The sequence below is a fragment of the Alosa pseudoharengus genome, unplaced genomic scaffold (genome assembly GCF_046254945.1).
Source record: "Alosa pseudoharengus isolate Yale_2024_CS ecotype anadromous, Long Island Sound unplaced genomic scaffold, YU_APseudo_1.1 YU_APseudo_1.1_scf_1, whole genome shotgun sequence".
Lineage (NCBI taxonomy): Eukaryota > Metazoa > Chordata > Actinopteri > Clupeiformes > Clupeidae > Alosa > Alosa pseudoharengus.
The window spans coordinates 11,053,102-11,066,193 of NW_027468564.1; the positions used below are offsets into that span (position 1 = coordinate 11,053,102).

Below are 13,092 nucleotides of genomic sequence, written 5' to 3' on the forward strand. Positions count from 1 at the left end.
ACATTTTTATGAAAAATTGTGTGTTCAAAATTATTCATAGAGAAGAAATAATAAAGGTCTACACACTGATTGAAGCTCCCAAACGTGGATTTATTTGCACAAAAATAAATGTTAAAAAAAAATACATAATGCAAGTACAATGATAGTACCTGATAGTACATGTTGTTACACAGGTTGTACCACTGTACCTAATTAGGTAGGTACACTGTAACAGCGACACATTAAAAAAAAGTGTTACCATATATATATATATATATATATATATATATATATATATATATATATATATATATATATATATATATATATACATGGACTTGTATCTAAGTCATATCAAGTCAAGTCAAGACCTAGAGGGCTGGCTGAAATGTGGTCAGTTCAGAGATGCATGTTATCCGGTAGAAAAAGAATAAGAATAAGAACAATAGTCTAGCCTCTGTAAATCTGTGTCTGTGACAGTTATTCTAATTGTTTTCCAAAAACTATCTTTCCAAAAAAATTAGGCATTTGATTATCGGCCAAAGTATGTAGGAGCAATGCCCTCCTAAATGATGGGCAATGTTGGGCAAAAAACTCAAAATGGGGCATAAGTATAATTTGTAATTTCTCAAGACTTGCAGAAGAAAAGATTTGACACACGGCATTGACAATTCAATAACGGGCTTACTCTTTTCACCACCTCTGAACTAGCATCCACTAACCTGGCCTTTATAGGGGGCTTTCCTCTCAGGGCGAATGAGAGGATGCTTAATTGTTTTTTTTGTTTTCCTGACATTTTCGAATGCAATGATTAATGCATCCATGAGAGAATAGAGAATAGAGAATACACACGCAAGAATCTGTAGGCTATTTGTGGAGTGTTACCAGCAAACAATGTTTAATGCATTAACTCAAGACATCAAACGTTTTCTAAACAATAAAAACAGAAAGGATGCAGCAGGCAGCAAATGTAGAAGAGTCATTTCTAGTGGAAGAACAAAATGCTGAATGAAGCCCAAGCTATGAAGGCATATCTGGCAAGTTGTTATTTTATGAAGACGTAAATGGTTGCGCTATAGGCCTAGTCAAGTTTGCAAGAAGGAGACATAACGCATGAGCATGCTACACTATCCACAGCTGTGGCAGCGGGGGCAGGAGGATTACTGTTGGCACAGGCTTTATATAAAATTCTTCAACAGAAGGCCTGCCTCGAATGCAGGCTTGCCCAAAATAAAGGCCTGTGGTTTGCGCAGCCTACAGTAAGTAGGCTAAATAACAGACCCGCCACAATGCGCGGTATGATGATTTTTTACGAGCAAGATGATTTTGGTGCCCTACGCGCACTGCATGTTCTTAACTCATTGAGTGCCAAAAACGTAATATTACGTTTTTCCTTCCCATGCGTTGAGTGCCAAAAACGTATTATTAAAAAAAAAAAACGTAATATTACGTTTTTAGCTTTTTTAATTACGAAATTAGACACTCTAACACACCTTATGTGATTTTGGGAACTCTGTGATGAATGAAAATGAAATATATGATGATCGAAAACTCATGAAAACCATGTCCAGATAAAAACACATTTTATCTGGACATTTAATCTTAAAACTCTGCTTTTGGTGGTTGCCGCTTTGGGTTGAATCAGTGACACATGCACGTCAGGTCAAAACCAGGCCATTTTCGTGGGTTTAATCACTTGGTGGCAATCTCGCCAGGTCTCGCTAGATCACTTCCCGGAAACTTTACAGGCAATACTTCATATTTCATCAAAGACGCTACATCTCCATTTCTAGAAATAAAACAGGGATTTTGATGAAGCCACTGTTTAGCTTGGGATTTCTTAGGAACAGAGGCATGTAGAAATAAACGTTTTGTACCCACTGAGAGCTTAAAGTCTCACCTTTCAAACAAGCCATAGTATGTGTCCATAGCTATAACATAGAATACGTTGTGGCTCTACAAAAATCGTCAACAATAATCAAGATTGCTGGCACTCTGGGCCAAAGCTTCCGAAATTCAATGAGTTAAATAACAATGATTATCAGTAATATTCAACCATTATTTTATGTAAGTGGGCTATGCATTGAGTTAGACACTAGGGTCCATATTCACAAAATATTTTATCTTACCACTAGAAGTACTCCTAAATAGCAATAAAAGATTTTAGCTAGGAGTTTCTCTTATTAAGTTATTGTATGCTACGTAAACTTCCAAAAATAACAAAAAATATTTATCTTCTTTCAGTTAATTCAAAAGTTTCTAAAAAGTTAAAAACAGATGACGTGATGGGAAAATTCGAAAATCATTTTTGAGCAATTTTTTGACAGCCCTAGGCCACTGTAGGCTATGCCAATCGGCTATTACTGTAACACCTTCCACCTAGCCCCGGGGAGTGGGGGTCGTTATTAAGTTGGATTTTGCAGTTAGGATACTGTTAATGTAACACCCTTGTTTCTATGAAACTGGAAACAACTGATCCAGGAGACTTAGTCACAAGACAAAACAGATGTCTCAAAGCCCATTAGATTAACCCTCTAACCGCCCATGTCACAATATTGCGACAAGCGTCATTACTGAATAAAACAGACGATTTACTCGAGTAGGTAAAATCTCATTTGTACTCTTTACCACTAGATGGCAGACACCCAGAGCTTCGATTCAAGACTACCCTTATCTCATGTTCCAATGAAAAATTTTCGAGGAAGTAGAGACTAAAGTGTGGGTTCATGCTCAAACGCGGAAGTGGTTTTTCGCATTGAATTCCATTGTTTTCGGGTAGATTGAAGCTAAAAAAAATGGCGAAACAAATGTTTTCGACTAAGCAAGTGTTGGTTCAGCTAGGGGTATATGCCGATTCTGATTCTGAAGGTGAAAATCTACCTTTAGGGAATGACGATCGGCCAAGTGCAAATAATGACGGCGCGACCGGCAATGCTGCCATGTGTTGCGACGAAAGTGTACACCAAGCACAACACGATGTTCGTTTTTACCCTTTGCCCAATAGAGGTGGGGGTGACAGGGGTAATCGTGGTCGTAGTGTCAGTAGGAGAGCAGGTGTACGTGGAAGAGGCAGCAGGGGTGGTCAAAATAGGGATGGGATTTCACGTGATAGAGACAGGGGTAGTCGAAATAGGGCTGGGATTTCACGTGGTAGAGGCAGCAGGGGTGGTCGAAATAGGGCTGGGATTTCACATGGTAGAGGCATCAGGGGTGGGCAAATTAGTGATGATAGTGATGGTTGGATTCATTTGGGAAATGAGGAGGTGTTTCAGGAATGGATCAAGCACTTTGATGAGCCTGTTGGATATCAAGGAGTCAGAAATGTATCCAATGATAACCCCCTAGATTTTCTGTCCCTGTTTCTGACAGATGATTTCTGGAACCTAATTACAATTGAAACAAACAGGTATGCAAATCAGTACTTAGACTCTCAACATTTAAAACCCCAATCCAGGTTTCATGGGTGGTATGATGTTTCTGTCCCTGAGATGAAGGCCTTCCTGTCACTGCATTTGTGCATGGGACTGGTAGAAAAATCCGCGATAGAGGATTATTGGGCAGAATTTTGGCCAACTTATACACCTGGCTTTGGGACGATAATGACAAGGAACAGATTTGAAATGATCCTGTCTTTCCTCCATTTTACTGACAACAGAGAGTATGTCAACCAGGTCATGATAGACTGTTCAAGGTGCGTCCCATAATAAACCTGATCATTCCACGCTTTTCAGATGTTTATGGTCCACACAAAGAACTCTCTCTAGATGAGATGACCATAGCGTTCAAGGGAAGGTCAACGTTGAGACAGTACAACCCCAATAAGCCAGACAAATATGGCTTCAAAGCATTTGTTTTGAGTGAGTCTGGCTCTGGTTATGTTTTGCAATGGTCCATGTACACTGGACACAATTCAGATGATGACGTTGATCATTTAGGTGCCACCCACCTTATTGTTCGTCAACTTATGGCCCCATACACAGGGAAAGGGCATGCAGTGTACATGGACAGTTACTACACATCACCAGCCATAGCAAACGAACTAGCAGCTCATGACACAGGTTTGTGTGGGACAGTGAGCATCAACAGGCGAGGTATGCCAAGGGGCCTGAAACCATCTGAGTTGCCTATGAAAAAAGGAGATGACCCTGTGTTCATGAGACATGGCAAACTGTTGGCTTGTGTGTGGCATGACACAAAACGTCTCACTATGCTGTCGTCTTTGCATGGGAACTCGTGTGTTCAGAAAAGAATTAGGACTAAACACACAGCAACAGGTTTCCGAGACATAAACAGACCTGTGTGTGTGGACAGGTACAACAGCTTTATGGGAGGAGTAGATACAGCTGATCAGAGGATGAAAACCTACCTCTTTCCACACCGATCTAGGAAATGGTACAACCGCATCTTCAATGCGGTTCTAAGCATCAGTGTGGTCAACTCCCACATACTTTACAGCAGGTGTACTCCTGGTCCACACAAGCCACTGAAGGCCTTCATTCAGGATATCATTACAGCTTTACTGGAGGGGTATTCAAAAAAGGAAAGCAAAAAAGGAGGAAGGCCTTCAGCACAGGGGGTAGAAATGCCATTGAGGCTAACGGAACGACACTGGCTCCAAGATGCTGTTGACCGCCCAGATTGTGCAGTTTGCTCAGATCGCACCCTCAAGGTCGCCACCAGACAAAGTACAGATGCAGTCAGTGTGGGATAGGTCTGTGTGCTGTGCCTTGCAATGAGCGGTACCACACTCTAAAGAACTACAAACAATGTCACCTGGATAGATAGATTGGTTTCTGCAACAAAAACACTTTTACTATTACTAGTTCTGGTATAGCTTTTAGTGTTACTTCACTACTTTTGGTTTACATTTTCCTGTTTACCTGTTCATTTGTTATGTGGATAAAAAAAAAAACTTCAAATATGTATAAGTTGCGTAATTATACTGTATATAGCCGCCAGAGCCGCCCAGTGTTGTCAGATTAGATGAGTAAATTTACTCCCCTCAAAAACTTTGGGTCATGCTCCACATTTTTCTAATATACATTAGGCCTTTATCTCTAATCACTTTCAAGCCACAGCCTCTTGAAATCGTGATGTCAAAATCATCATTGTTTGAAGAAAAAAAAAAAAAAAAAAACGTCTGTTATGGTACAGCAGTAGCTATAGTTATAGTCCACTACTGTTGGTTTACTTGTTCCTGTTTCCTTGTTCAGCTGTTATGTAGATAAAATGTAAAAAAAAAACACAAAAAAATATGTTTAGTGTCTGCTAAATTCCATAACCATAACATCCAGTATTTACTGAAAGTTGCGGAATTCAATGTTGCCGCCGCCCAGTGATGTCATAATATGCAAATTAGATGAGTAAATTTACTCCCCTCAAAAACTTTGGGTCATGCTCAACATTTTTCTAATATACATTAGGCCTTTATCTCTAATCACTTTCAAGCCACAGCCTCTTGAAATCGTGATGTCAAAATCATCATTGTTTGAGAAAAAAAAAAAAAAAAAAAAAAAAAAAAAACTCTGTTATGGTACAGCAGTAGCTATAGTTATAGTCCACTACTGTTGGTTTACTTGTTCCTGTTTCCTTGTTCAGCTGTTATGTAGATAAAATGTAAAAAAAAAAACACAAAAAAATATGTTTAGTGTCTGCTAAATTCCATAACCATAACCATAACATCCAGTATTTACTGGAAGTTGCGGAATTCTATGTGGCCGCCGCCCAGTGATGTCATAATATGCAAATTAGATGTGTAAATTTACTCTCCTCATAAACTTTGGGTCATACTCAAGAGTTTTCTCATTTACATTTTCCCTGTATTTCAAATCACTTTCAAGCCAGAGCCTTTTGAAATCTTGATGTCAAAATTCAATGTTTTTAAAAAAAAACCCTGGCGGTTAAAGGGTTAACGTGAGCCTGTGGTTTAGATTTGTAAGACAAATATTTGGGTAGACTAGGCTAGCTAACTTTACACTGACACAACATAACAATGCTCTGAAGTCGCGGTCAACATGAAATCCAAAACTTTTTGATCACCAAGTTGAAATTTCCAGCTCAACCACAAATAATTCCGATTCTTTTTAATATAATCCAATAACTAATTCAATGTTGATTTAGGCCTATAGGCCTAACTCAGCCTACTTAGCAACACCATTGAACACCACTTAAAAGTTCAACTAAGAGTTGGCATTGCTGCTGCTATGCTGAAGAGATGTGGACATGCCCAATGAAAATAAATTAACGCAACGCAACACAATATAGACCCTGCTTCTCTCGCATCAGTCACTGAAATGAACGCAACACAGAACCCGCTTCTCTCGCGGCAGTCACTGACAGTAGCCTAGAATAAATACTGGTGACGGCGGCAATGTCCTGAAGTAGCCTAAAGCAAGTAGGCTAATGATTCCTAAAACATATACAAAGTCCATTCTGTGGCTATTGAAATTTGGGTATATCGTGTTAACTGTAATCCACCCTCTGAAGCCTTTCATGACACATAGAAAATACTTTTTAAAGCACCTTACATGTTCTTCATTCTCTGATTCTAAAAATGTCATTTTTGAGTCATTAAAACTTAATACAAAGTGGTTTTGAGTAGGGGTGTGCATTGGCACTGCCCTCACAATTCAATTTGATTATGATTCACCAGGTAACGATTCGATTCAATTCGATTCTACGATGCATTGCGATGCATCAAAATTCTACTGCACACAACAAGGCAAATTCTGAGGTCATGAGGCAATACAAGCAGTCAGATATTGAACAGATTTTTTTGGCTGCTATGAGTGTATTATCACTGTCCTGTATCTTTGACATAAATGTCATTAAATAATGGAATTTCACCATTTTAGGGGCAAGGCTACTTGGCCTTCAGTTAGGCATATTTGGTGGGGGGCACAAAGGCCACATGTCAGGGCACCAAGGCCAAAGTTAACTAGTAGTTAATTGCCTTAATTGCCTCATTTGCAAATTTTATTTTATTTTTTAGGCAAAGTGTAATACAAAAAGCATTTCTCTTAATATGAAGATTAATCTGGCAGAAATATATAGGGATATCTATACCCATACAGAAAAATCAAGGGAAAAAATATATTCACATATATGCAGCTACATCCAGCTTATATTTAAATATATGGCTACAATATATTTAATACATATATAGTACAAGAATGTATATATGCAAGTATATGTGGGACCCAGCAATGTAACATATATGTGGATATCTTACATGAACATATATGGTGAATATATTAAATTAACTTATTTGCACACAGGCAGTGATGGGTGGGGTTTACAAAAAAGGCTACCTTCAACTTCAAAATACGTCACTACCAACGTACTCTAAGGTCGTTGGAATAACCGTTAAAATGTTTGCAGCTTTTTCACTACATAAGCATAACTAACAGCTACTACTAGTCCAAATGTAAAACGTTTGCTCTGGTTAAGTGGATTGGCGAGGAGTATGAGGGCAAAAACAGCATTTTGCCGACAGACTGCATTAGTAAACCTAACGTTAATGAGGAAGACTTTTTCAACGGCTCTGTAACGTTATGGGACAACATCTTGCTAGAAACTATGTGGTGGAGGGGAGGAAGGCAGCCAAGAGGTAGTTGGCCGGTTTTCGAAGCCATGGTGGTCAAAATTGCTGGTAAGTAGATCTATTGTATGCTAAATTGCTTTCATATAACATTTGCAGAAGTTAATGTCCGAATTAAAAATGGTATTATTGGCTGGAAGCTAACCTTTGCTACTTTCTGTAACATTAACGTTAGCATAAATTAGCTGCTAGCCAGCGCTAGCTTTATTTTTTTACACCTGAAAGGGGTTTGAAAAATAAATTCACTGAGAAACGTTTGGACAATTAATGAAAACGACTTGTAATGACAGAGTGAAATACCAATTTAACCTGTCTCCCGGCCATATTTGCCTCTGGCATGTAGATTGATAGGCATAGATAGTAGCTAACTTATGATTTGTCATGCAAGACAGAAAATGTAATGGTTAAAGCCTGTGTTGCAGGTTAAACACCACTGTTGATTAATGGGTACATAAAGCACTCAATATATGTATATAATTTTAAAAATGTCTCCAAATGGTGTTAAATGCCAGTTTTTGTTGTTTTTAGCATTAGCGGGTTTTTTGTACGCAATTCGGTGATGACATCACTTTGGGGACTACTTGATCTGCGCTTCATTCATTTCAATGCATTTCAATGGACATCGCGGTTACACTTCGAATTTCGTCACAGCATTTATATCACAGCTACCCCATGATCTACCAATGGTAATAACGGTGCCTGATATCAATTTAGTAATTTTTCTGAATTTCGGGAGGTCTCGTTTTGGAGGGTATGTTTTACATTCATTCCTATGGGAAACGGTCGCGGTTACACTTTCAACATAAAGTTTGTATATTTACACTTCGAATTTCGTTACAGCATTTATATGACAACGACCCTATGGTCTAACAAAGATAACAATGTCTTCCGATTTTAGTTTAATGCAATTTTCTGAATTTGAGAGGCCTCGTTATGAGGCTACATAATGCACCTATTCAGTTCAATGTATTATGCTTATAACATTACGACACTTTTTTTGTTACTGTCAGTGAACAGCACCGAATGAAAGTCAACATGTTCTTTATATCTAGTGATGGTGATCATGTCGTTAGTTCAGATAAGTAGGCTACCGGGCAAACTTAGTCAGAAGATCAGAATATGAAGCATCATGATAGCTAGCTGGGCTAACTTTTTAGACCCACCTGTGAGCCACCCCAGTTACTTAGCTTCTAGCCGCCGCCGATTAGGCTGGTCGTGTCTTCAGCATGAATATTTTCGATAACTACTGCTCGTGATTGATTGGCATTGACATCGTCAGGGTACGGCTTACCAAAGAGGGAGATAATATGGGCAAGTCGCAGTTTTGCAGGTGCTTGTGTGGGCTGTGCCGTCCCGATGGAAACTGTGGTGGAGAGCTGCAGTAACTAGGGAAGCGAGTGCATTTTGGCCGCTGATCTATCTAGCTATCTATCTGTCTATATACATATCTAGGCTATCTATAGCCTATCTATTTATCTATAATCTGCGCTATCTACTGCTGAACAATCCCTTACTCGTCTCTCTTTACTCCTCTTTCGTTACTCTCAAGGGTCTCAAGGTGGGCTTTGGTCTGTAGTCTCCCCAAGGTGACGTAATGCAATGCATTGTGGGGGAAAGGAGAATCACTTCAAATGCTGTGAAATAGTACCTGCTTTTTCGTATTATATTCCGTTTTGTGATACCCAACAACATCAAATACAATGGATAACAGTTTAAATGTTTATTATCAACAAGCAAATTGTGCAAATTCGTTGGAAAATGAACCCTGCAACACGGCCTTTAACATTACTAGCCTAAGGTGTAGACATTCTATGCACTGTGGTTTAGCTAGCTAGCTGCTATTGTTGCATACCATCACTGTTTTTTAGATAGGATGTAATGTGGTAACGTTATGTGCTGGAGAGTATTAGAGTGGACGTGTAGAAATTGAAGACACAAGTACTGTGCTTAATTTCATGGAAATGGTATTGCAAGTATTGTGTTTTGTTTTTGTGCACTATCAATCTACTTTGTCATGCTTTGTGAACTGACATTCTTGCAAAACCATTCACACCCATGCTAAATTATGGAAATGTAAAAGTTGAATTGTATTGAAAAGGACCATGTATGGTCATGTAGTGCATTTGAGCACTGACACCCCTTTTTTTACATTTTAGAGAGGGAGGCAACACTCGAAAGCTACATCAAGGACACCGGAGGATGGACCAGAAGACCTGAGACCAAGACGATCCCAAGCCCAACCCATAGTATGCTTCACTGACAAATGTTGATGCTTCATCATCACATAGACCAAAGGTAATCAAAAATTAATGTTTACTTATGAATATAACTTTTTTGTTAAAGGTCTATTTTCAAATGCAGAAGATAACATTTTGTTTCTGAGAATTTATATTTGTTTGAGTAGTTTTGATCTTTTGAATGACAAGAAATTAGCTTCAAGCTACTGGGGACACAAAGTGAACTGAAAATATACCTTTCCAACCATATCTTTCTATGATGGTTGGTACAGCTTCCCTACAGTCTCAGATAGCAGTCTCGGATGGGAGACACTTCATGAGTGGGAATATCCCAGGACATTACATATTACGTGAGTATACCCTTTACTAACGCCACTCTCATTCATGCTGTATATTCTGTTCACTTGCAGGTTTCAGAGAAGGCTGGTAGAGCTCTCTATGAGTGTGAGCTGTGGGAGATAACCAAGAACTGACAACCACCTAAAGAAGAGGTGACGATAATAGCTCTCCAAGACGAGGTTGTGAGTCTGAAGGCTTTTATTCAACAAGGTTTGTAGAGTGTTTTCATACAGATGTGAACTTTTACATTAAAATGTACATGTTTAACTTTAATGAAATAGCAGCTTCTTGGTTGTACAAGTTTAGTAAAAATTTGAGGATGAAACTAACTTTTCCTTTCAGTGTGTATCTGTGTGCTTCTCTCTTCTGTGTATATGATGTATTAGTTGTGTTGTCTCATTTTAAAAATGTTAGGCTGTCTGTGTGGACTGCTTCCCATTTTCGCCTCACCATCATAGATCTTTTCTGTGTTAGTAAACTGTAACTATTTGAGGTCCTAATTGATTGTGATATTTTTTAGGAGGCACTTAGAGGGAATGCCTGGACCCTGAGAGGACTAAGACGATAATTGGTGAGTTTATTTTATTTGTATGTCTTTCTCTCCAACTCACTTTGTATTTATCTCCAATTATCGTGATAACACAAGTGTTTCTGCACTTTAGCATCTGTATTTGTGTCAATAATATTTTGCATGTTCTATTTGTATATGTTCTGTCTTATTCAGAGGCCACCCTGAAGCAGTTCCCAGGCCAGACATTCACTCCAGATTGCTGGGCCAGGCAATAAATGTCAAAGTGACAGAACTGAGGTTCCATAACAAAAACAAAGATTTTCAATAAAATAGAATAAAAGATAACAGAAGTGTTGTGTGTTTCTTCCTCTTTATACTGATACTATGGTTAATTTTAAGTAAACACAATAGTGAAATATTTATTGATCAATGCGGAAAATATCAAACCATAGTAGAATATGAACTATATTAGAGAAATATATGTCTGAAATATATAGATCATGTGATCAGAATCTTCATCAAGGGTCATGTGATCGATCATGCTTCTTAGTGCCATATATTTAAATATATTTAATTATATGCATAAAATATAAGAAAGTGGCCAATATTGAATATTTACTCATATTTTGAAATATATTGATACATACATGGAAATATATGTATTTCACATAGATGTAAATATATTTATTTAACATAGATGTGCTTATACTGGAATATGTTCAAGCTGCATATATGTGAATATATTATTTTTCTGTATGGGTAAAGGGGGGGAAAAAAGTCCCATTCACCTGTAGAGGGATAATAGAGTCATCTGTTGTGGTCATTTTCAGGACTTTCGTCCCAAGTAGAGATTTTGGCACACATCCCACGTTGTTCAGTGGGGTCATATTAGTCTATAATATGCCGCTAAATGAAGTGCATACAAATCTTACCCAGGACCTCTACTAACTATGATTTAGGGAAAACGCTGTAATTAAGTGGCGAGTGGTATCGGTGATTTTTCCCGAATGTGAGTAGGCTACTGCGAGTAGGCTACACATGCCAGTAGCCTATCCCTATCTGTGTGTTTTGTTCAGTTTGGTCTCCCTCACTTTGAAATATCTCCTGCCCTGGCTTAGGCCTACGTCATACAGACTACAAGTAGGCTTACAGACATATATTTATGTTTTCACATGCTGTCTCCGGTATGTTTGAACAGCACTTTGAACAGCACTTTCCCCTCTCAGGAAATTCACAACGCTGTAACTTGCTGAGGAAATGCAGCCTAAAGCTGAAAGGCTGCGGTGTCGGCGACGAACGACGTGGGTGTAACTTCCTGTTATTCATGGGAAGACACTCTTAAATTATTTCTACCTGACAACAGCGACCCATTGGTCAGATGTTTAATTTTTGCGACGATTAAAAACGTTGTCACAAGCTAGTTGTGCGGTCTAGAGTGACCGCGCAGTAAAAGTATTTGAAACCACTTCGCCCTTCTATTGAGATTAACAGAGAACATGATCTGCGAATTGTTGCACAGATAAAGACTGAGCGGCTGACGGCCACAGTTATCGTGTAACAAAACAGTTAAACACCAGGGACGTGGGCTTAACTCAAGCTTTCCGTTCGTGGTCTAATTTTTCGAATGTATGCGCCGTCTGGTGTAGCCAGTTCCATTTCCTACAGTGGTAGCAAATTATTCTGTTAGGCTAAAGTAGGCTAACCTGCCTGTAGCCTGTGCTAAGTGAAATTTTGGACCGTGGTGCGCACCAACGTAAATATATATCAAAACTTAGGACAATATACTGTACATAGTCAGAAAAACACGGCAAGACAACTCACCAGATAGACTTGAATGCCTACAAAGCGAACTGCAATGTAAAATGGCCGTGTCCTTCGGTCATCACTGTACGTCGCCTGCTTCAGCAGAAAGTGAAACCAAAGATTGTTAAGGCGGAGCAAGATACTTCGTCGTAGTTCATGTCTATGGGCGCGAAATGGCGATCGAATCCTGTCTGTATAAAGAGGCGTGTCGATGACGTATTGATGAGCGTACGTTGCAAACCGCCAACAGCAGCGGCATAAATAACCGGCGCACACCTGATATAAAGTCGATTTTCTCCAGACTGGAATGCTCAAAAATGCTAAAAATGTACCTGAAATGTTCACAAGGGTTTGAGGATCATGAAAACGTGCCCGAAATTCACATTCCTAACTCTATAGAACTAAGACCTTAGCATATGTGGTAAAATTCTGAGCTATGCCCATAGACTTCAATGGAGCAGTCGCTGCCTCTGCTCTGCATAAAGGGGGATTTTGACCCCCCCCCTCGTGCGATCCGGGTTCCCGGAAGTGGCTCCTGAGGAAGTATCTTGCTCCGCCTTAACAATCTTTGGTGAAACCTTGTCAAAGAGTTGATAGGCGTGTTCGACTTGAGGCAGATCTGT

General features: G+C 39.1%; 1 protein-coding gene and 1 long non-coding RNA gene across 2 annotated transcripts in view; one reads left to right on the forward strand and one right to left on the reverse strand.

Moving 5' to 3' along the window:
- LOC143137432 (myelin-oligodendrocyte glycoprotein-like) overlaps nucleotides 1-12,577 on the reverse strand; it is a 30,583-nt gene extending 18,006 nt beyond the window's left edge. The window contains exon 1 of the mRNA XM_076297627.1: nucleotides 12,488-12,577. The gene's annotated coding sequence lies outside the window, so the exon portion shown is untranslated. The remainder of the gene's footprint in view (nucleotides 1-12,487) is intronic.
- LOC143137707 (uncharacterized) lies at nucleotides 10,280-10,909 on the forward strand. Its single transcript, XR_012990073.1, has 3 exons — nucleotides 10,280-10,365; nucleotides 10,676-10,726; nucleotides 10,880-10,909. It is a non-coding gene; the product is annotated as an uncharacterized LOC143137707 (long non-coding RNA).
- Nucleotides 12,578-13,092: the final 515 nt, after the last annotated feature.